This window comes from Pongo abelii, chromosome 18, assembly GCF_028885655.2.
Source record: "Pongo abelii isolate AG06213 chromosome 18, NHGRI_mPonAbe1-v2.0_pri, whole genome shotgun sequence".
Classification (NCBI taxonomy): Eukaryota; Metazoa; Chordata; class Mammalia; order Primates; family Hominidae; genus Pongo; species Pongo abelii.
In genome coordinates this window covers 36,428,664-36,452,800 of record NC_072003.2, presented here as the reverse complement: position 1 = coordinate 36,452,800, position 24,137 = coordinate 36,428,664, and the positions used below count along the sequence as shown (strand labels likewise).

The 24,137-nt window shown below is 44.2% G+C and overlaps 1 pseudogene; it reads left to right on the top strand.

The window, feature by feature from the left end:
- Positions 1 to 120: 120 nt before the first annotated feature.
- Positions 121 to 17,173, top strand: LOC100445354 (cell division cycle protein 27 homolog; annotated as a pseudogene).
- The last annotated feature ends 6,964 nt before the right edge of the window (positions 17,174 to 24,137 follow it).

Genomic DNA, 24,137 nt, shown 5'->3' with positions numbered 1-24,137 from the left:
GTAACTAGTGAATTTAAATGAGCCGAGGCTGGCGGGGCCGGAGCCGCTACACGGGGGAGAGGGGTGGGTGGGGTGGGGGGTTGCCTGAGGCACTGCAGAAATTGGGCCTGAGCCTCGAGGATGACCGTGCTGCAGGAACCCGTCCAGGATGCTATATGGCAAGCACTAAGCCACTATGCTTACCGAGATGGGGTTTTCCTCACAGAACGCCTTTATGCAGAAGTACACTCAGAAGAAGCCTTGTTTTTAATGGCGACCTGTTCTTGCCGCCCAGAAAAGGCCTATAAAGTGTATAGACTCTTGAAAAGACACAGTTGTCCTACACCGCAATGCAAATACCTGCTTGCAAAATGTTGTGTTGATCTCAGTAAGCTTGCAGACTGGGAACAAATCTTATCTGGTGGAGTGTTTAATAAGCAGAAAAGCCATGATGATATTGTTACTGAGTTTGGTGATTCAGCTTGCTTTCCTCTTCCATTGTTGGGACATGTATATTGCAAGACTGATCGGCTTGCCAAAGGATCAGAATGTTACCAAAAGAGACTTAGTTTAAATCCTTTCCTCTGGTATCCCTTTGAATCATTATGTGAAATAGGTGAAAAACCAGATCCTGACCAAACATTTAAATTCATATCTTTACAGAACTTTAGCAACTGTCTGCCCAACTCTTGCACAACACAAGTACCTAATCACAGTTTATGTCACAGACAGCCTGAGACCGTTCTTATGGAAACACCCCAGGACACAAGTGAATTAAACAGATTGAATTCAGAATCTTCCAATTCAAAGTACTCCTTGAATACAGATTCCCCACTGTCTTCTATTGATTCAGCTGTAATTTCACCTGATACTGTCCCACTGGGAACAGGAACTTCCATATTATCTAAACAGGTTCAAAATAAACCAAAAACTGGTCAAAGTTTATTAACAGGACTAGCAGCTCTTAGTCCATTAAACCTAAGTTTTGGGATTTTGCCATTAGAAACCCCAAGTCCAGGAGATGGATCTTATTTACAAAACTACACTAATACACTTTCTGTAATTGATGTGCCATCCACCGGAGCCCCTTCAAAAAAGTCTGTTGCCGGAATTGGCCAAACTGGAGAAAAGTCTGTCTTCTCGCAGAGTGGAAATAGCTGAGAGGTAACTCCAATTATTTCACAAACAGAAAGTTCTGGTCCATAAATAAGTACAACACCTCAGGTAATGAGCCCCACTATGACATCTCCCCCAAATGCACTGCATCGAAAAACTTCATGACTCTTTACTAGTGACAGTTCCACAACCAAATAGAATAGGAAGAAATTAAAAATGAAGTTTCCACCTAAAACCCCAAACAGAAAAACAAAAAGTAAAACTAATAAAGGAGGAATAACTCAACCTAATATAAATGACAACCTGGAAATTACAAAATTGGACTCTTCCATCAATTCAGAAGAGAAAATATCCAGAATCACACATAAGATTCAGGCTTTTAATCTACAAAAAGCAGCAGCAGAAGGCTTCATGAGCCTTCTTAGTGAAAGGGGGAAAGGTTATTTAGCTTTGTGTTCATACTACTGCAAAGAAGCTATAAATATTTTGAGCCATCTACCTTCTCACCACTACAATACTGGTTGGGTACTGTGCCAAATTGGAAGGGCCTATTTTAAAATTTTAGAGTACATGCAAGCTGAAAGAATATTCTCAGAGGTTAGAAGGATTGAAAATTATAGAGTCGAAGGCATGGAAATCTATTTTACAACACTTTGGCATCTTCAAAAAGATGTCGCTCTTTCATTTCTGTCAAAAGACTTAACAGACATGGATAAAAATTCGCCAGAGGCCTGGTGTGCTGCAGGGAACTGTTTCAGTCTGCAGCAGGAACACCATATTGCAATTAAATTCTTCCAGAGAGCTATCCAAGTGGGTCCAAATTATGCTTATGCCTATACTCTATTAGGGCGAGAGTTTGTCTTAACTGAAGAATTGGACAGAGCATTAGCTTGTTTTTGAAATGCTATCAGAGTCAGTCCTAGACATTATAATGCACGGTAAGTGGGAATGAAGTGTAAAGACAAAGTCTTGTTGATGGTGCTGGTAGTCACTAATTTTTCTTGTTAGATAGCTCTTTATTGTCATGAATTTGGTTACTAATACTTAGGGATGGTACATACTGGTCAATAACTTCAAACTAACATGTTTTCTTATGAAATGTATGTCTTTAACAAACTCTTCAGTTAACTAAATATAATAGAATACCAGATGCTTATACTCAACAGTTTCAGTCTTCTACCAAACTTTTGCAGACACTGTAGTTGTGTTTTGTTTGTTTGCTTGTTTAGTTTTGTTACTTGATTCGTTACTTTTTCTTCAAACACAGAAATGGTGATTGGGACAAAAAGTGCTTGGGAATTGGAAAGGAATAGCATAATTCACTTATTGGATAATAGAAAAAAACACGGAAAAATTCACTAGTTGCTGCTTTTTGACAGTATTCCAGTTTATTGAGTTACTATTAAGAACTTAGTGTACCCTTTTATTTAGCAGTATCTCTGTTTTACTTTTTTGTATTTGTGTATAAGTAGACACATAGGAAATTACTACCCAGGTCATATTGTTATCAACTGAATAACATATGAAAAAGTTTGGTCCTACTTCTGCCTCAACACCATACTTACTGTTGACATTTATTGTATTTTTCTGGACTGACATAAAAGTTTAAATATCAAGAGAAGGCCAGGCATGTTGGCTCATGCCTGTCATCCCAGCACTTTGGGAGGCCAAGGCAGGCAGATCACATCAAGAGATCGAGACCATCCTGGCCAACATGGTGAAACCCCGTCTATATTAAAAGTATAAAAATTAGCTGGGCATGGTGGTGGGTGCCTGTAGTCCCAGCTACTCAGGAGGCTGAGGCAGGAGAATCGCTTGAACCTGGGAAGTGGAGGTTGCAGTCAGCCAAGATTATGCCATTGCACTCCAGCCTGGGCGACAGAGTGAGACGCCGTCTCAAGAAAAAAAAATAAAATAAAATAAAAATAATAAGTAAAATAAAATAAAATAAAATAAATAAGTAAATATCAAGAGAAAGTATAATTCTGAAGTCGTAACTCTGTGAAAGCTTTTTTGTCAGATACGGTTATCTTTGGGGTTAATTATTATAGCAGTTGTGTTTTAACACTTGATTTGCTTCTAAATCTGAAGCATTATATTACTAAAATATTTTTTGATTTGTGAATGTGTTGTTTAATGGATTATATCTCATTTTGCAGTAGTAGTTGCAGTGCCTGAAAGATTGCCAAAAAAAAATAGTGCTAGCTTTTGCTGACAAATGTAACAATCAACTTGCCAATATTGCCTTCTCTTCCAATAGCTATGCTCTCCATAATATTTTAAGAACTCAGTTCTTCATAAGGCTTGTGTTGTTTTTGATTTTTTCCCAAGTCTGGTTGATCCTTGTGCTGTTCTTTTTTAAATGTGTATTGTCTGTTCAGCTATTCTACAGGAGTCACATTCTTAAAAACCTTAACAATATCAAAAATTGTGTTTAAAGGAGGATTATTAAGATTGGCAAGCTTTTAGTAGGAGGAGTTTAAATGCTGACGTATTTAGGTAACTTGAAATACTGAGCAACTTTATTCTAACAACAAAATAGATAGTCTTTCTATCTATCAGAGACAGACAGAGAGACAGAGAGAGGAGGAGGAAGGGCATGCTTAGGAAATAATTACACATATTTTATAATGCTTTTGATTCTGTAAAGGGTGGCCGGGGTGTGCTTTGAAAACAACAACAGCAACAAGAGCAGCAGCAGAAAGAGCAGCAGCAGCATTCACTTACGGATTTCTAGAAAATAAGATGTTCTGAAGTAAACATCAACCGGCTCTCACTACACGTTGAGAGATTCACAAAAGCGCTAGTTAACGACAGGAGAAAACAGCAGCTAACACGTCTTGGGAAAACATATGTCTTCCTGAAAATTGGGGATTTCTACTTCACCTGAAAAGAAATACATATGAAAAAGGAAAAACACGAACAAAACAAAACAAAACAAAACAACAAACACGGGCCAAGGCACCGTCCCTGGAAATCTTAAGTGAGCAAAGTATTAGTTTTCACAAAACGTTTCAATTTTAGGCAAATACTAAGAAGGCCCAGACTAGAGCTGTGACGCCATTCCCATTGTGAAACTATGTTGGCTGGATGGCGGAGAAGCTAAAACATCATGATAAAAGGTGATTGAGACCCATCCAGGGTAAAGCTTTTTTAGGGAGGGAGGCCTGAGGAGGGACGTGGGGGAAAAAAAACCCCAAAACAGCAGACCCTCCCGCTTGCCCATGCGGGTCAAGGGCTACACCATCGGCCAGAGCTGCCTCCGGGGAAGTGGGACACTGCCACCCCCATCTTCAAAAACGGTGGCCACTGAGTGAGGCTTGACTCCCAGCATTGCAAATGTCAGCCTGGCAAGAATGAGATCGCCGGTAAGGGGTGGGGGAAGGGGAGAGAAGACGGAGGCACACCGGGGTGGCTCCGGAAGATTTCCAAGCAGGGTATTGGGAGGCGGGGGTCGGGGGGTTGGGGAGAACCTGCCTAACTGACTCACTAAATGAAGATAAAGGAACGTGGGTAGTTGGGGCAGCAGGGGGGCGACTTGAAAATTAAACTGACCCCTCCTAAAACCCAAGTAGAAGAGTCTATGATCATGGAAGAATCCAACACACAAAGAAAACTAAAGAGCTGATCAAAGAACAATAGGGCCTCCGCCAGCGTGGAGGTTCCCTAGGCAACCAGGGAGAGAGGGAGGGGCCTCCAGAAGGGAGAGAGAGAAACCCGTTGCCCCAGGCTCAGTGAAGTCTCCGAGACATCCCTCCATGTCACTTAGACTTTCAATAACAGTGGCCGCTAGATGACGCCCAAAGACAACTGATGTCTGCACGTGTCAGTCAGCATGGAAAAGAATGCATTTATTTATTTATTTATTTATTTATTTATTTATTTGTTTGTTTAGAGACAGAGTCTCACTCTACAGCCCGGGCTGTAGTGCAGTGGCGCGATCTCGGCTCACTGCAGCCTCCGCCTCCAAGGTTCAAGTGATTCTCCCGCCTCAGCCTCCCGAGTAGCTGGCATTACAGGCGCATACCCCACTGCGCCCGACTCAGTTTAGTATTTTTAGTAGCGACGGGGTTTTGCCATGGTGGCAAGACTGGTCTCGAACTCCCAACCTCACGTGATCCCCTGCCTCGGCCTCCCAAAGTTCTGGGATGACAGACGTGAGCCACCACGCCCGGCCTTAACCATGTATTTTTGAGTCGAGGAGTTTATCAGGGAAATACGAGAAGTAGGGACGCCACACGTGACAGAGAGAAAAGTCTGAAAATGCCCCTTCCATCCAAGTAGGGACCCGGCCTCGACCTCCCAAAATCATACACTGAGTGGCAAAGCCTAGCAAGGCCTGTCTGTCTGGATTCCTCTCGGCCTCTCTAAGAAGGTGCTTCTCACTTTCGTGGAAGGGGCAGGGCCCTGTCCAGCGTGGGGGGTCTGACAGACTGACAGAGAAAGAGACAGACATAGAAAGACAGAGATGGACAGAGAGAGACAAAGCAAAACAGACAGAAAGAGAGAGACAGAGAGAGAGAGAAACAGACAGATAGGGAGGGAGAGAGACAGAGAGAGAGAGACAGACAGAGACAGACAGAGAGGAAACAGACAGAAAGAGAGAGAGACAGAGAAAGAGAGAAACAGACAGACACACAGAGACAGAGAGAAAAAGAAAGAGAGAGACAGAGAGAGAGAGAAAGGGAGGGATAGAGAGACAGACAGGGAGAGAAAGAGTAAGAGAGAAGACAGTCACAGTGAGAGAGACAGGCAGAGAGAGAGAGACAGAGAGAAAGAAAGAGAGAGACAGAGAAAGAGATGGACACAGAGAAACAGAAAGAGAGAGATACAGAGATAGAGAAAGAGAGAGAAACAGAAAGAGAGAAACAGAGATAGAGAAAGAGAGAGAAACAGACAGACAGGGAGGGAGAGAGACAGAGACAGACAGACAGACAGAGAAAGACAGAGACAGACAGAGAGAAACAGACAGAGAGAGAGATGGAGAGAGAGAGTGAGAGATAGAGAGAAACAGAAAGAGAAGGGGAGAGAGAGACAGGCAGGCAGAGAAAGAGAGTAAGACAGAAGAGAGACACAGTGAGAGAGACAGGCAGAGGGAGAGAGAGACAGAGACAGAGAGAAAGAGAGAGACATAAAGAGACAGACAGACGGACAGAGAGAAACAGCAAGAGAGAGAGACGGAGAGAGCGAGAGTGAGAGGGACAGAGAGAGAGAAACAGACAGGGAGGGAGGGAGACAGAGAGAGAGAGACCGACAGGCAGAAAAAGAGAGTAAGACAGAAGTTAGGCACATAGAGAGAGAGGAAAGAAAGAAAGAGAGAGACAGGCCGGGCGAGATAGCTCACTCCTGTCATCCCAGCACTTTGGGAAGCTGAGGCGGGTGGATCACGAGGTCAGGAGATCGAGACCTTCCTGGTTAACACGGTGAAACCATGTCTCTACTAAAAATACAAAAAATTAGTTGAGCTTGGTGGCGGGCGCCTATAGTCCCAGCTACTCGGGAGGCTGAGGCAGGAGAATGGCGTGAACCTGGGAGGTGGAGCTTGCAGTGAACCGAGATGGTGCCACTGCACTCCAGCCTGGGTGACACAGTGAGACTCCATGTGAAAAAAAGAAAAGAAAGAGAGAGACAGACAGAGAAAGAGACAGACAGAGAGAAACAGACAGAAACAGACAGAAAGAGAGACAGAGAAAGAGAGAACAGAAAGGTAGGGAGAGAGAAAGAGACAGACAGGCAGAGAAAGAGAGCAAGACAGAAGACAGACACAGTGAGAGAGACAGGCAGAGAGAGACAGACAGAGATAGACAGAAAGACAGGCAGACAGAGATGAGACAGAGAGACAGAGAGAAAGAGACAGAAAGAGAGACAGAGACAGAGCGAGAGAGAGAGAGAGACAGAAAGGGAGGAAGAGGGACAGACAGAGAGAGAGAGACAGACGGGTAGAGAAAGAGAGTAAGACAAGATAGGTACAGAGAGAGAGACAGAGAGAGAGAGCGAGAGAGACAGACAGAGAGACTCAGAAAAAGAAAGAGACAAAGAAAAACACAGACAGACAGAGAGAAACAGAGAGAAACAGAGACAGACAGAGAGAAACAGACAGAAAGAGAGAGATAGAGAGAGAGAGAAACAGACAGGGAGGGAGAGAGAGAGAGACAGGCAGAGAAAGAGAGTTAGACAGAAGACGGACACAGTGAGACAGGCCGAGAGAGAGATAGAGAGAAAGAAAGAGACCGACAGACAGAGAAAGAGACAGAGAAAGACAGAGACACACAGAGAGAGACAGAGAGAAACAGAGAGAGACAGAGAGATACAGACAGAAAGAGAGAAGGTACTAGCCCAGTAGCGATACAGTGCCTTTTCTATCATTTTCTCTTTCTTTTCTGGTTTTCTTCTCTTCTCTTCTTTTCTTTCTTTCTTTCTTCTTTCTTCTTTCTTCTTTCTTTCTTTCTATCTTTCTTTCTTTCTTTCTTTCTTTCTTCCTTCCTTTCTTTCTTTCTTCCTTCCTTCCTTCCTTCCTTTCTTTCTTTCTTTCTTTCTTTTCTTTCTTTCTTTCTTCCTTCCTTCCTTCCTTCCTTCCTTTCTTTCTTTCCTTCCTTCCTTCTTTCTTTCTTTCTTTCTTTCTTCTTTCTTTCTTTCTTTCTTTCTTTCTTTCTTTCTTTCTTTCTTTCTTTCTTTCATTTATTTGAGACCGAGTCTCACTCTGTCACCCAGGCTGTAGTGCAGTGGCGCCATCCCGGGTCACTGCAACCTCCGCCTGCCAGGTTCAAGTGATTCTCCTGCCTCAACCTCCAGATTAGCTGGGATTACAGGTGCCTGCCCCACCGCGCCCGACTCAGTTTCATATTTTCAGTAGAGACGGGGTTTCACCATGTTGGCTAGGCTGGTCTTGAACTCCTGACCTCGTGACCCAACCACCTCGGCCTCCCAAAGTGCTGGGATGACAGACGTGATCCACTGCGTTCAGTGTACAGCGCCATTTACTAGAAATCACTCATGGGAACACACACTTTTAGGTCATGTGTACAGATTTTATTTATTTATTTATGTATTTTTTGCACGAGAAGATGGGGGGAAGGTGTTTCGCTCTTGCTGCCAAGGCTACAGTGCAATGGCATAGGGGAATCAAAGAGCCAAACTATGACAGAGAGGACACATCATTCTGAGCATAAGGGCCGCAGCGAAAGGTGGCAGGGCGGGCACTTCTAAAGGCTGAAATCCCTACGGCTCAGGCCTGTCATCCCAGCACATTGGGAGGCACAGGAATGCAGATCACTTGAGGTCAGGAGTTCAATACCAACGCGGCCAACATGGAGAAACCTCGTCTCCACTAAAAATAGAAAAATTAGCCGTCTGTCGTGGTGCGCGTCTGTAATCCCAGCTACCAAAGAAGAATCACTGGAACCCGGAAAGCAGAGGTTTCAGTGAGCCAAGAGAGCGCCACTTCACCACAGCCTGGGTGACAGAACGAGAGAGACTCAGTCCAAAAAAAAGAAATGAAGAAAAAAAAAAGAACAGGCCCAAATACTGCATTGTCGCTGAATGTTCCCCCAAAAGGCCGGAAACCCCCTGGCTCAGGTCAAGGAGGTGGTGTTTCGTTTCACTTCTCTCACTCCCTCTCTCCCTCTCTCCTCTAACTTTCATTTCTTGTTCAAGCATACATGTGCAAGATTGTTACATAGGTAAACTTCTGACGGGGGGTTCAGTGTGCAGATGATTTCATCACCCGGACACTCAGCGCAGTACTCGACAGTTTTCATGTTTCGTTTTGTTTTGGTTTCTCCTGAAGCTGTCAATCCTTCCACCCCTCCTCCTTCAAGTAGGCTCCCGCGTCTCTTGTCCCCCTCCTTCTGCCCACGCTGAACTCTCATCTATAACTTCCCACTTATGGATGAGAACACGAGGTATTTAGCTGATTGTTGCTTTCATCTTCGGTGGTGGCGGTGAAAGAGGCATGACACTAAATCAACCCTTAGGACGCTCCCCTCTGTCCCCACCCCGCACCCCCTCCCCACACACAACCTCATTCCTCCACCCCCTCTTCAAATGCAGAAAAGGAAGGAAGACAGAAATTAAAGTAAGAGGTCAGCCTCCAAGGCGGTGGAGGCAGGGGATCTCAAAGGGTGAGCAAGCGATGGGGGTCGGGGGATGTCTTGCCTGAGCTTGTAACCATGGGGGACCAAGTTTCCAGCCCCACCACACCCCGTAATCCTCAGCCGTAGCCAGCCTCTGGGTGGGGTTGCGCCTGTAAAACTTCTGAATGGAGAGAAGCCCAAGGCAATGGAAGGCATCAGCTCCAACTCCAGGAAGGGAATGGGGCTTTGTACATTTGAATGGGGCTTTAGAAGGCTGTGCTGCCACTTCCAAAGCATTGCGCCTCGCCTCGCCTCACCTCGCCCAGATTGAGACTCCATCTCTAAATCAATCAATCAATCAATAATAAAAAAAATCATCAATGAAAGAAAGAAAGACTCAGTACAGCGGTCGTGGTCGTGAATCATTCCCCGGAGTCCAGGCGCAGTAGCTCACGCCTGTCATGCCAGCACTTTGAGGCACCAGGTCAGGAGGGTTGCAACAAAATGATGATACTCTGTCTGTGGAAAAACATTGAAAAATGAAGGCCAGGCTCGGTGGCTCACGTCTGCCACCCCAGCACTTCGGGAGGCCTCAGAGTGTGGATCACCTGAGGTCGGGAGTTAAAGACCAGCCTGACCAACATGGAGAAGCCCTGTCTCCACTAAAAATACAAAATCAGCCAGACGTGGTGGTGCATGCCTGTAGTCCCAGCTACTGGGGAGGCTGACACAGGAGAATCGCTTGGACCCAGGAGGCAGAGGTTGTGGTGGGCCAAGATCGCGCCATTGTACTCCAGTCTGGGCAACCAGAGAGAAAGTCTGTCTTGGGAAAATGAATAAATAAATAAATAAAAATGATCTGGGCACAGTGGCGTGTATCTGTGGTCCCAGGTACTCTACTCTGGAGGCTGAGGTGGAAGGATCGCTTGAGTCCAGGAGTGTCAATGCTGCAGTGAGTGAGTTATGATGGCACCACTGCCAGGGTGACAGAGTGAGACACTGTCTCTAAATCAGTCAATCAATCAATCAGATCACTGGAAGGCGCTGTCTGTGTCTTACTTTCAAAGGGTGTCTCTTTAGGCCAAGCAGGCATGGTGCCTCATGCCAGTAATCCTGGCACTTTGGGAGGCCAAGGCAGGAGGAACGAAAGAAGGGAGGAAGGGAGGAAAGAAGAGAGGCAGGAAGACAGTCAGGCAGGAAAGGAAGAAAGAAAGAAAGGAAGGAAGGGAGGGAGAAGAAGAGAGAAGAAAAGAGAAGAAAAGGAAAGAAAATGGGAAGGGGCATATCTCCTTGACTGGTGACTGCCCAGGATACAGCTGACTGAAGCCTCGACCTGTGGGGCCTCAAGTGTTCTCCTTATCTCAGCCTTCCCAGTAGCTGCGACTACAGGCAGGTATCAGCACACAAAACTAATCTTATAATAATATTATAATTATTATTGAGACAGAGTCTCGCTCTGTCTCAATAATTGCCATGGCATGATCTCAGCTAGCTGCAACCTTGGCCTCCCTAGTTCAAGCAACTCGCCTGCCTCAGTCTCCTGAGTAGTTGTGATTACAAGCCTATACCACCAAACCTGGTAATTGTTCCATTTTTCATAGAGATGGGGTTTTGCCATGTTGGCCAGCATGGTCCTGAATTCCTGGCCTCAAGTGATCCACCCACCTTGGCCTCCCAAAGTGATGGAATGACAGGTGTGAGCCACTGTGCCCGACCCAGATGATCTTTTTTAAAAATTGTAGAGAAGGAGTTTTGTCAGCCGCTGGGTGGAGAGTGGGGTTGGTTTTACTCAGACTGTGTACTGTGAAAGGGGTAAATTAGTGTGGCTTGTGAACTAGATGTGGAAATTGTGTGTGTATGTGTGTGTGTGAGAGAGAGAGAGACCAATCCCACCATAAGGACCCGGAAATGGTGTTTGATTTGGGTCCCTGTCTAGTTACCTGTCTGTGTGTAGATGACTGAAGATTCCACAAATGAAGGTCAGCAGTATCTATTGAGCTGTTTCTCCCTCTCATGCCTCTCATGTGTGTGGTGGAGAAAGGGAAGAAAAGAGGTTCTGATGGGAAGTTGTCTTCAAGCCTGAGGAAGCTGAAGGCAGGCTGATGGGAAGGAGGGAATCCTATGTGACATTTCCATACCTGGACACCCTTTACAATGCTGGGGCTGCCAGTCCACCCTGTATGTCAACACACCCCCAAGAACAGCATGGTCCAGGGTGGTCCAGTCTCGTCCCATCTGGCCCACCCGGGGCATCTGGTGGAAGTCTTCACTGGAGGATTCGATACCATGGAATACTATGCAGCCATAAAAAATGATGAGTTAATGTCCTTTGTACAGACATGGATGAAACTGAAAGCCATCATTCTCAGCAAACTATCACAAGGACAAAAACCAAACACTGCATGTTCTCACTCATAGGTGGGGATTGAACAATGAGCACACATGGACACAGGAAGGGGAACATCACACACCGGGGACAGTTGTGAGGTGGGGGGAGGGGAGACGGATAGCATTAGGAGATATACCTAATGCTAAATGACGAGTTAACGGGTGTAGCACAACAACATGGCACAGGTATACATATGAAACAAACCTGTACGTTGTGCACATGTACCCTAAAACTTAAAGTATAATAATAATAAAATAAAAAAAAGAAAAAAAAATAAAGAGTAATCGCGGTTTTCTTGGGGTCGCCAGGCAAAGGCCAGCCGGGGGAGGGTGGTGGGACGTGAAGGGGGGTGGGACATCGGCCTCAGAGCTCCCTGGAAGGTGGCAGGCAGGCGGTGGGGGACGCTGAGCCAGAGACGTCTGGCAGGATATAGATCTGGAAGGCGCCTTAGTCCTCTCCCATACCTCTCCCACGGAAAATCCCACAACAGCGGTGGGAGCCTTGGCTGGGTGAGAAGCAGGGACAAAGAGGAGAGGGAAGGAGGCACCCGGGAGGATTTAGCACCGAAAACCCACCCTGGCAATCTCCCTCCCTCCTATCGGGTCCAAGGTACACCCTGGGAGGCGGCAAGAGAAACGTTCACCCCATGCTTTTTTTCTTTCTCTTTATTTTTTTTCGTCTTTTCCATTTTACAAGAGATGCTCATTTCAACAACCAGGCGGTGGATGTGACGGAAGAAGTGTCAAGGCCAGGAGTTTCAGACCAGCCCGAGCAAATGAGCAACACAAGTAGGAGAGCCCAGCTGAAAAAAATGAAAAAAAGGAGGAGGAAAGAAAAGAAAAGAAAAGGAAAAAGAAAAACAACCACCAAGAAAGTTAAAATTCTCTAATGGTGCAGGCACAAAAAAAGAGTGATTTCACGTCTTTTCCCACAACATGGATAGAGCTGGAAGCAAGTATGTACCCAGTGAACTGCCTTCTGCTTAAAAGTGGGAGGTAAACAGTGGGTATGCACACGGTCATCAAGATGGAAATAACAGACACTCCAAAAGGGAGGAGGAGGGTAAGAGGGGGACGAAGGATGAATAAATCGCCCGTTGGAGACAACGTTCGCCACGTGGGTATCGGATACACTGGAGGTCCACTTCTACATCCAGAGGCAGTAGTATGCTGATCTAACAAACAAGCAAGTACACCCCCTGAGTCTGTAAAATACCAAAACAACGACGACAGCAGCAGCAGCAGCAGCAGCAACAACAACAGAACAGAAACTGGAACAGAAAACCACCACCACCACAATCACCAGTTTGGGGTTGGGGGAGGGTGGCCACGCTCGAGGCCCTCACGCTCAGCCCCCTCAGGTTTAAAAAAGAAAACAGCAGACTCATTCCTGTCTGTAGGCAGGAAAAATCCAATCAAAGTTCTCCGTTGCTAGAAAGGGAAGTAGAATAAGGAGAAGGGCTTATTGATCTTCTTGTGATCGATCGAGACCATACATGTAGGAAAAAATTAAATACAGACAGCAACACTTTCTACACTGTTCAAAAGCATCAGAGAGCAGACGCACCACACTCCATGGGGCTTGTGCCACTAGAAATAAAAGACAGACCGGGCTCGGTGGCTCACGCCTGTCATCCCAGCACTTTGGGAGGTTGAGGCGGGCGGATCACTAGGTCAGGAGATCGAGACCATCCTGGCTAACACGGTGAAACCCCATCTCTACTAAAAATACAGAAAATTAGCCGGGCCTGGTGTGGGTGCCTGTAGTCCCAGCTACTCAGGAGGCTGAGGCAGGAGGATGGCGTGAACCCGGGAAGTGCAGCTTACAGTGAGCCGAGATAGAGCCACTGCACTCTGGCCTGGGCTAAAGAGCGAGACTCCGTCTCAAAAAAAAAAAAAAAAAAAAAAAAAAAAGCCAAACATAGTGCTGCATGCCTGTAGTCCCAGCTACTCAGGAGGCTGTGGTAGAACAATCACTTCACCCAGCCGTTTGAGGCTGCAGTGAGCTATGATCATGCCACTGCACTATGGCCTGGGTGACAGAGCGAAACCCCTTCTCAAAACAAAGAACAACCAAAAACCTACAAGCCTACTCAGAGATAGTGTAGGTTTGGTTCCAGAAAACCACAATAAGGCAAATGTTACAATCAAATTAGTCACAGAAACATTTTGTTTCCCAGTGCTTATAAATGTTATGCTTAAACTGTGTTGTAGTCTAATGAGTATTTAATAATTAATTAATTAATTAATTAGTAATCGCATTATATCTAAAAAACTATGTACATACCTTAACTTAAAATACCTCATTGCTGAAAAATACTAATGAATATCTGAACCTTACCAAGTCATAATATTTTTTCTGGTGAGTGAAGGGGTGGCCTGCCCCTCCACACTTGTGGGTATTTCTAGTCAAGTGGGACGAGAGACTGAGAAAATAAGTAAGACACAGACAAAGTATAGAGAAGCAATAGTAGGCCCAGGGGACCAGCACTCAGCGTAGCAAGGACCTGCAGAGGCACCGGGCTCTGAGTTCCCTCAGTTTTTATTGCTTATTATTTTCATTATTTCAGCAAAAAGGAATGTAGTAGCAGAGCAGGGTGATGATAAGGAGAAGGTCAGCAAAAAACATGTGAGCAAAAGAATCTATATCAATTAAGTTCAAGGGAAGGTACTATGACTGTACGTGCACGTAAGCCAGATTTATGTTTGTCTCCACCCAAACATCTCAGTGGAGTAAAGAATAACAAAGCAGCATTACTGCAAACATGTCTGGCCTCCCACAATAGGGCGGTTATTCTCTTATCTCAGAATTGAACAAATGCACAATCGGGTTTTATACTGAGACATTCAGTTCCCAGGGACAGGCAGGAGACAGTGTCCTTCCTCTATCTCAACTGCAAGAGGCTTTCCTCTTTTACTAATCCACCTCAGCACAGACCCTTAACGGGTGTCAGGCTGGGGGACAGTCAGGTCTTTCTCATCCCACGAGGCAATATTTCAGACTTTCACATGGGGAGAAACCTTGGACAATACCCCGCTTTCAAGGGCAGAGGTCCCTTCAGCTTTCTGCAGTGCATTTTGCCCCTCGTTTATTGAGAGTAGAGAATGGCGATGACTTTTACCAAGTATACTGCTTGTAAACATTTTGTTAACAAGGCACGTCCTGCAAAGCCCTAGATCCCTTAAACCTTGATTTCATACAATGCTTGTTTTTGTGAGCTCCAGGTTGGGTCTGAGTGGCTGGGGCAAAGTGGCTGGGGCAAAGCTACAAATTAACAACATCTCAGCAAAGCAATTGTTTAAAGTACAAGACTTTTTCAAAATGGAGTCTCTTATGTCTTTCCTTTCTATATAGACACAGTAACAGTCTGATCTCTCTTTCTTTTCTCTACATTGATGGTCTTGCCTCTATGTTGATGTCTGCTTACTGACCAGTGTGGGGGCTGCTGAAGTTTGGATGCCTGTGTCAATTTCTTAAAACAATGAAGTTTGTTCCTTTCAAAAAAGATTTCCCTGTAGCATGTGATGCTGTTTGATAGCATTTTATCCACAGTAGATGTTCCTTCAAAATTGGAGTAAACCCTCTCAAATCCTGCTGCTGCTTTAACCACTAGATTTACGGAATATTCTAAATCCTTTGTTGTTATTTCAACAGTGTTCATAGCATCTCCACCTGGGGTAGATTCCATCTCAAGAAAATATTTTCTTTGCTCATCCATAAGAAGCAACTCCCCACTTGTTCATCATGAGTTACAGCAACTTAATCTCATCTTAAGGCCCTAATTCTAATTCTGGTTGGCTTGCGATTTCTACCACATCTGTAGGGACTTCCTCCACTAACATTCTGAGCCCTCAAAGTCATCCATGAGGGCTGGAATCAACTTCTTCCAAACTCCTGTTAATGTTGATATTTCAACCTCCTCCCATCAATCACAAATGTCGTTAATGGCATTTGCTATTAAGGACACTTGTGATTCACGGGAGGAGGTTGAAATATCATGAAGGGATTAATGGTGAAACCTTTCCAAAAGATTTTCCATTCAGTTTATCCAGATTCATCAAATAAATTACTATCTGTGACCGCTATACCTTTACAAAATGCATTTATTATCTAATAAAAACACTTGAAAGTCAAAATCATTCTTTGATCCACAGGCTGAAGGATAGATATTGTATTAGCAGCCATGAGCATGACATTAATTTCCAAGTACATCTCCATCTAAGGTTCTGGGTAGCTAGGAAAAATATTAATAAGCAGCAATAATTTTTCCTTTTCTCTTTTCTTTCCTTTTTTTTTCCTTTATGTAGTTTCCCTCTTGTTGCCCAGGATGGAGGGCAGTGGCGTGGTCTTGGCTCACTGCAACCTCTGCCTCCAGGGTTCAAGCCATTCTTCTGAGTTAGCCTCCCAAGTAGCTGAAATTACAAGTACCACCACCATGCCCGGCTAATTTTTTTGTATTTTTATTAGACATAGGGTTTCATAATTTTCACCAGGCTGGTCTCCAACTTCTGACCTCAGGTTATCCACCCACCTCGGCCTCCCAAAGTGCAGGGATTAAAAGGTGTGAGCCACTGCACCAGGCCAAGCAACAATCCCTTTAAATGACTCGTTTTTTTGTTGTTGTTTTTTTTTTCTGAGCAGTAGGTCTCAATAGTGGGATTAAAATACTCAGTAAACCATGTTGTTAACAGATGTGTTGTCACTCAGACTGTGATGTTCCATTTCTAGAGCACAGAAAGAATAGATTTTGCATAATTCTTAAGGGCCCTGAGATTTTCAGAGTGGTCAATGAGCATTGGCTGTAACTTAAAGTCATCAACTGCAGTGGTCCTCAAAGACAGTCAGCCCATCCTTTGAAGTTTTGAAGCCAAGTGTTGACATCTCTCTAGCGATGAAAATTTTACATCTTCAGTAAGCTTAATCATTTCCAGCCCTGGACTTAAAGTGAGAGACGGGCAATTCTTAATTCCATTTGAGCTCTTTGAGGCCACTGTGGTTACTAATTAACACCCTCAGTGGGTGTCATCCTCCTCCCTCCTCAATCGAGTTCACCCACACCGTGGTGTGGGGAACGGGGCTTCCTGCACCACACACGCCCTGCATGCCTGGGGCTCTGCCACAGGGGGCTTTCGTGAGCCAGGGAGCAAGGGCCATCCCCCCAATTCAGCCCAGCCAGGCTGCACAGGCAGAAGGAATCTCTCAACCTGCCACTGCACGCGGGAATTTTGTGTTTGCTGCCCTGGCTGCTCTGGAAGTAGGACTGCCCAACCCTCAGATTCCTCGGTGGCCTCTGCACCACAACAAATGCCAGGAGGACGAGGATCCGCAGCATGGCGGCCTGATGGGCATGTGCTCAGTGGGCAGCTTGGGCTCCCTCAAGCTGAGTCACAGGGTCAAGGTGTGTTTGTGCCACCCACGTCCCACCGGAGTACACTGTGGGTCTGGAGCCCCAGGTCGCCAGGGCAGTGTGGGAAACCAAAGACGGGGCACCTCCACCTCCGAAGCTCGCGACTCCGGAGGCCTCCTCATCAAGCATAGATGCAAGCCATCCAGGCCCCTTTCAACTGCTTCAGGAGCCAGGGCGCTCGTCTACACTCACTTCCAGCCTGTTAGATGAGCTCCTGTCAAGCCCAGCGTTTCAGCAAAAGGCACAACCTTTCCTAGATCAGGCGCCACTGGGGAAGCTGAAGGAAGTGGAAGAGCCCGCTCCGCTGGAACCACTCCTCAGACAGGAAGAACACCGGGCTCTGCTGGAGGAGATTTAGGACGCGGGGTTGGGGCGGGGTGGGGGCAGGGCGGCGGCCTCTCTTTCACGGTGAACCTCTGACTCGGTATAGAGAGGCGTGTCTTCCCTTCCAGCTGACCTGCCTAGGATCCCTGAGTTCCAGGTCCTGTGAGAGACTCCACTCAGAGGAGGGCTGTCATTCTTTCCTGAGCATCCCTGGGATCCCAGGTCCCATCCAGGTACCAGGATGTGGACTGTCTACTGCTCATGCGTGGGTTAGCAGGCAGCAGCCTAGGTTTTCTAACCAGCCCAGGCGGAGCTCTCCTCCCTTCCCTCTTGCCCCCACCGCCGCGTTCTTCAGTGGCGCGGGCGGAGACCCCCATCGCGGGAAACACTGGCCTGGGCAGGCAGCAAGCCTACTCTTCTTTCCACGTCTCGCCACCTCTGTCTCCCCACCCCAACGTCACTCACCTACCCTTGCCCTGCCAGCTTCCTTGGCATCACCGTGGAGCGCCTGACAGCTAAATGCAAACCCGAGACCCAGCGCAAACCGGGGTGCTGCCCTTTCTACGCGGGAGGGAAATCAGGCAGAGATGGGTAGAGGAACGGAGACAGAGAGGGGGGGAGCGATGGAAGGAGGAAAGAACGGATGGAACGAGGGACCTTGGAAGGGTTGGAGGGATAGAAGGAGGGAGAGGGGGAAGGAGGGATGGAGGGAGGAAGGGAGAAACTGAGGGAAGGATGGAGGGAAAGAGGGAGGGAGGGAGCAAGAAACAGAGAGAGGAAGGCAGAGAGAAAAGAGGTCTTCTGCCTCCAGGACCAGCAGGGTCTCGCACTCTGGGAAAATGTTGGGTGCCCAGTGCAGGCTAAGGGCTTGGCCTACAGCCACGTCGGGCTGCGGAGTTTTCACTGGCCCTCTGGATCCCCAACCTGGGTTACTTCATCCAGGAGCGATTCAGAGGAATTTCGTCACCCAAGGAATGAGAGAATTACCCGGAGAGCAATGAGCCGAGACTCGGGTGATTGTCCATTTTTCATCCACATAGTTCACAGATGAGATAGCCCCACGTTGAGCCTGCAACGGAGCGTGAGGTGCATAGTCGCGTCCACACAGGAGTCACAATCAGGCTGACTGAAGCGTGGTTTCGGGTTCCACGTTCCTTTGTCTTCTGCAAGGGGGCCTGTTGCTCATGTGTCTGTAACCCCCAAAAGCGTGACAAGGTTGACTGTTTGTTTCCCGAGCTCTGTGGGGGCACAGAAACATCCAGAGAAGAGTGGAAAAGCAGCATCCTGTCTTCGCTCTCCTTTCCAGTTTCCTGTTTGGAAACAGGTCATAGTGGAGACTCTCCATGTCATAGGAAACAGGAATCCATCGTCAGGCCGTGATGCATCGGGCATTTCTTTTCTCTGTAGTTTCACTCTCGTTTTCTACATGAAAATGAACAAGATTCGTAAGGAATCAGAAAAGAATTTATGGTACACAAGTCTTGACTACTGTTGCATTCCACTTTGAAATCACTTTGAGGTAAAACAACAGTTTTCCAAGATTTAAAGAAAAATAGATTTTATAAAAGGGATTCTTTTATTCACTCAATACATCTTTTATGTTACTGACAGTAACAACTGATACTTTTTCCACTATAATTTGTTCTGATGAAAGAAATAATTCTTTTAACTCCTCACAAATGCTACATTTTCAACACTAAAGGAATTATCAGTAGGCATTCTTTCTTCTTCATCTAAGTTTTTTCTCTCTAAAATATGTCAAGTAAACTTTTAAAGATTCAGGGAGGGGCAGTTTCATGATTTTTTTCTCTCTGTAAATTTTGAGGCGGCTCCTCTGGCTTCATCGCTTCACTGTGATCTTTTTCTTCCTTTTCTTTGCTATCTTCTTCCATTTTTTCATGCTCCTCACTGTCCAGAGGCTGAGGAATAAGCTGATTACCCACAAATACATAAGTGGTAATTTTCTGTTTAACTCTATTTCTTTTCCTTTTGGGTGGAGCCCTTTGAGGAATCCCCTTGGCCTGCATCTCATCATTTATGAAATTTCTAAGTGTGGGTCAAATGTAAATACAAGCCAAGTCCTGTAGATTCCTGACAGTGATTCCTAACAGATTTGTAGTGGTGAGGGTTAGATTTAATTGAATATAAGTTTTAAATAATAGTTAAGCTTATGTAACCTGAACTGAATTTGCATTTCCTCTATGAAAACTTCATTTATCTAATAAGGAAATCAAATGATTGTAGACACATTTACCTTACTTTTGTTGCAAACACTGTTGCTGGGTTGCTGTATATATATTCTGGGCAATATATGAGTGGAATAACGATACAAAATATTGAATAATTTAGCTTTTAAAAGTCCCACAAATTTTATGAAATTTTACAGCACTGCTACTTTTGCTTTTGAATCTCTTTCCAAAAGACATGAGTAAAATATCGACTTCTCTCACAGAGATTTTAAGAGCAAAGCAAGTGAATTATTAAAATAAGAAGTATGTACATAATGCAACTTTTTATACGGACCCTTTACATTTTCAGTATTTTAAAAAATGAGGTTATCTTAACTCTCTAGAAATTTTTTTATTATTATTATACTCTAAGTTTTAGGGTACATGTGCACAATGTGCAGGTTAGTTACCTATGTATGCATGTGTCATGCTGGTGTGCTGCACTCATTAACTCGTCACTTACAAATAGATAAATCTTCTAAAGTTATCCCTCCACCCTCTGCCCACCCTACGACAGTCCCCAGAGTGTGATGTTCACCTTCCTGTGTCCGTGTGTTCTCATTTTTCAGTTCCCACCTATGAGTAAGAACATACGGTGTTTGGTTTTTTGTCCTTGCAATAGTTTACTGAGAATGATGATTTCCAATTTCATCCATGTCCCTACAAAGGACATGAACTCACCGTTTTTTATGACTGCATAGTATTCCATGGTGTATATGTGCCACATTTTCTTAATTCAGTCTATCATTTTTGGACATTTGGGTTGGTTCCAAGTCTTTGCTATTGTGAATAGTGCTGCAATAAATATACGTGTGCATGTGTCTTTAAAGCAGCATGATTTACAGTCCTTTGGGTATATACCCAGTAATGGGATGGCTGGGTCAAACAGTATTTCTAGTTCTAGATCCCTGAGGAATCGCCACACTGACTTCCAAAATGGTTGAACTAGTTTACAGTCTCAACAACAATGTAAAAGTGTTCCTATTTCCCCACATCTTCTCCAGCACGTGTTGTTTCCCGACTTTTTAATGATCGCCATTCTAACTGGTGTGAGATGCTATCTCATTGTGTTTTTGATATGCATTTCTCTGATGGCCAGTGATCGAGAGCATTTTTTCATGTGTTTTTTCACTGCATAAATGTCTTCTTTTGAGAAGTATCTGTTCATGTCTTTCACCCACTTTTTGATGGGGTTGTTTGTTTTTTTCTTATAAATTTGTTAGAGTTCATTGTAGATTCTGGATATTAGTCCTTTGTCAGATGAGTAGGTTGTGAAAATTTTCTCCCATTTTATAGGTTGCCTGCTCATTCTGATGGTAGTTTCTTTTGCTGTACAGAAGCTCTTTAGTTTAATTAGATCCCATTTGTCAATTTTGGTTTTTGTTGCCATTGCTTTTGGTGTTTTAGACATGAAGTCCTTGCCCATGCCTGTGTCCTGAATGGTAATGCCTAGGTTTTCTTCTAGGGTTTTTATGGTTTTAAGTCTAAAGTTTAAGTCTTTAATCCATCTTGAATTATTTTTTGTATAAGGTGTAATGAAAGATCCAGTTTCAGCTTTCTACATATGGCTAGCCAGTTTTCTCAGAACCATTTATTAAATAGGGAATTCTTTCCCCATTGCTTGTTTTTCTCAGGTTTGTCAAAGATCAGATAGCTGTAGATATGCGGTGTTATTTATGAGGGCTCTGTTCTGTTCCACTGATCTATGTCTCTGTTTTGGTACCAGTACCATGCTCTTTTGGTTACTGTAGACTTGTAGTATAGTTTGAAGTCAGCTAGCGTGATGCCTCCAGCTTTGCTCTTTTGTCTTAGGATTGACTTGGCGATGCGGGCTCTTTTTTGGTTCCATATGAACTTTAAAGCAGTTTTTTCCAATTATGTGAAGAAAGTCATTGGTAGCTTGATGGGGATGGCACTGAATCTATAAATTACCTTCGGAAGGATGGCCATTTTCAAGATATTGATTCTTCCTACCCATGAGCTTGGAATGTTCTTCCATTTGTTTGGGTCCTCTTTTATTTCATTGAGTAGTGGTTTCTAGATCTCATTGAAGAGGTCCTTCACATCCCTTGCTAGTTGGATTCTTAGGTATTTTATTCTCTTTGAAGCAATTGTGAATGGGAGTTCACTCATGATTTGGCTCTCTGTCTGTTATTGGTATATAAGAATGCTTGTGATTTTTGTACATTGATTTTGTATCCTGAGACTTTGCTGAAGTTGCTTATCAGCTTAAGGAGATTTTGGACTGAGACAGTGGGGTTTTCTAGATATACTATCATGTCATCTGCAAACAGGGACAATTTGACTTCCTCTTTTCCTAATTGAATACCCTTGATTTCATTCTTCTGCCTAATTGCCCTGGCCAGAACTTCCAACACTATGTTGAATAGGAGTGGCGAGAGAGGACATCCCTGTCTTCTGTCAGTTTTCAAAGGGAATGCTTCCAGTTTTTGCCCATTCGGTATCATATTGGCTGTGTTTTTATCATAGATAGCTCTTATTATTTTCAGACAGGTCCCATCAATAACTAATTTATTGAAAGTTTTTATCATGGAGGGTGGTTGAATTTTTTCAAAGGCCTTTTCTGCATCTATTGAGATAATCATGTGGTTTTTGTCTTTCGTTGTGTTTATGTGCTGGATTACATTTATTGATTTGTGTATATTGAACCAGGCTTGCATCCCAGGGATGAAGCCCACTTGATCATGGTGGATAAGCTTTTAGATGTGCTGCTGGATTCGGTTTGCCAGTATTGTATTGAGGATTTTTGCATCAATGTTCATCAAGGATATTGGTCTAAAATTCTCTTTTTTGGTTGTGTCTCTGCCCAGCTTTGGTATCACGATGATGCTGGCCTCATAAAATGAGTTAGGGAGGATTCCCTCTTTTTCTATTGATTGGAGTAATTTCAGAAGGAATGGTACCAGTTCCTCCTTGTACCTCTGGTAGAATTCGGCTGTGAATCCATCTGGTCCTGGACTCTTTTTCGTTGGTAAGCTATTGATTATTGCCTCAATTTCAGAGCCTGTTATTGGTCTATTCAGAGATTCAACTTCTTCCTGGTTTAGTCTTGGGAGGGTGTATGTGTCGAGGAATTTATCCATTTCTTCTAGATTTTCTAGTTTATTTGCATAGAGGTGTTTGTAGTATTCTCTGATGGTACTTTGTATTTCTGTGGGGTCAGAGATGATAACTCCTTTATCATTTTTTATTGCGTCTTTTTGATGCTTCTCTATTTTCTTCTTTATTAGTCTTGCTAGCAGTCTATCAATTTTCTTGATGTTTTCAAAAAACCAGCTCCTGGATTCATTGATTTTTTGAAAGGTTTTTTGTGTCTCTATTTCCTTCAGTTCTGCTCTGATTTTAGTTATTTCTTGCCTTCTGCTAGCTTTTGAATGTATTTGCTCTTCCTTTTCTAGTTCTTTTAATTGTGATGTTAGGGTGTCAATTTTGGATCTTTTCTGCTTTCTCCTGTGGGCATTTAGTGCTATAAATTTCCCTATACACTGCTTTGAATGTGTCCCAGAGATTCTGGTATGTTGTGTGTTTGTTCTCATTGGTTTCAAAGAACAGCTTTATTTCTGTCTTCATTTCGTTATGTACCCAGTAGTCATTCAGGAGCAGGTTGTTCAGTATCCATGTAGTTGAGTGGTTTTGAGTGAGTTTCTCAATCCTGAGTTCTAGTTTAATTGCACTGTGGTTGGAGAGACAGTTTGTCATGATTTCTGTTTTTTACATTTGGTGAGGAGAGCTTTACTTCCAACTATGTTGTCAATTTTGGAATATGTGTGGTGTGGTGCTGAAAAAAATGTATATTATTTTGATTTGGTGTGGAGAGTTCGGTAGATGTCTATTATGTCCGCTTGGTGCAGAGCTGAGTTCAATTCCTGGGTATCCTTGTTAACTTTCTGTCTCGTTGATATGTCTAATGTTGACAATGGAGTGTTAAAGTCTCCCATTATTATTGTGTGGGAGTCTAAGTCTCTTTTTAGGTCACTCAGGACTTGCTTTATGAATCTGGGTGCTCCTGTATTGGGTGCATATATATTTAGGAGAGTTAGCTCTTCTTGTTGAATTGATCCCTTTACCGTTATGTAATGACCTTCTTTGTCTCTTTTGATCTTTGTTGTTTTGAGGTCTGTTTTATCAGAGACAAGGATTGCAACCCCTGCCTTTTCTTGTTTTCCATTTGCTTGGTAGATCTTCCTCCATCCTTTTATTTTGAGCTTATGTGTGTCTCTGCACATGAGATGGGTTTCCTGAATACAAAACCCTGATTGGTCATCAGTCTTTATCCAATTTGCCAGTCTGTGTCTTTTAATTGGAGGGTTTAGTCCATTTACATTAAAAGTTAATATTGTTATGTGTGAACTTTGTCCTGTCATTATGATGTTAGCTGGTTATTTTGCTCGTTAGTTGATGCAGTTTCTTCCTAGCCTCGATGGTCTTTACAATTTGGCATGATTTTGCAGTTGCTGGTACCGGTTGTTCCTTTCCATGTTTAGTGCTTCCTTCAGGAGCTCTTTTAGGGCATGTCTGGTGGTGACAAAATCTCTCAGCCTTTACTTGTCTGTAAAGTATTTTATTTCTCCTTCACTTACGAAGATTAGTTTGGCTGGATA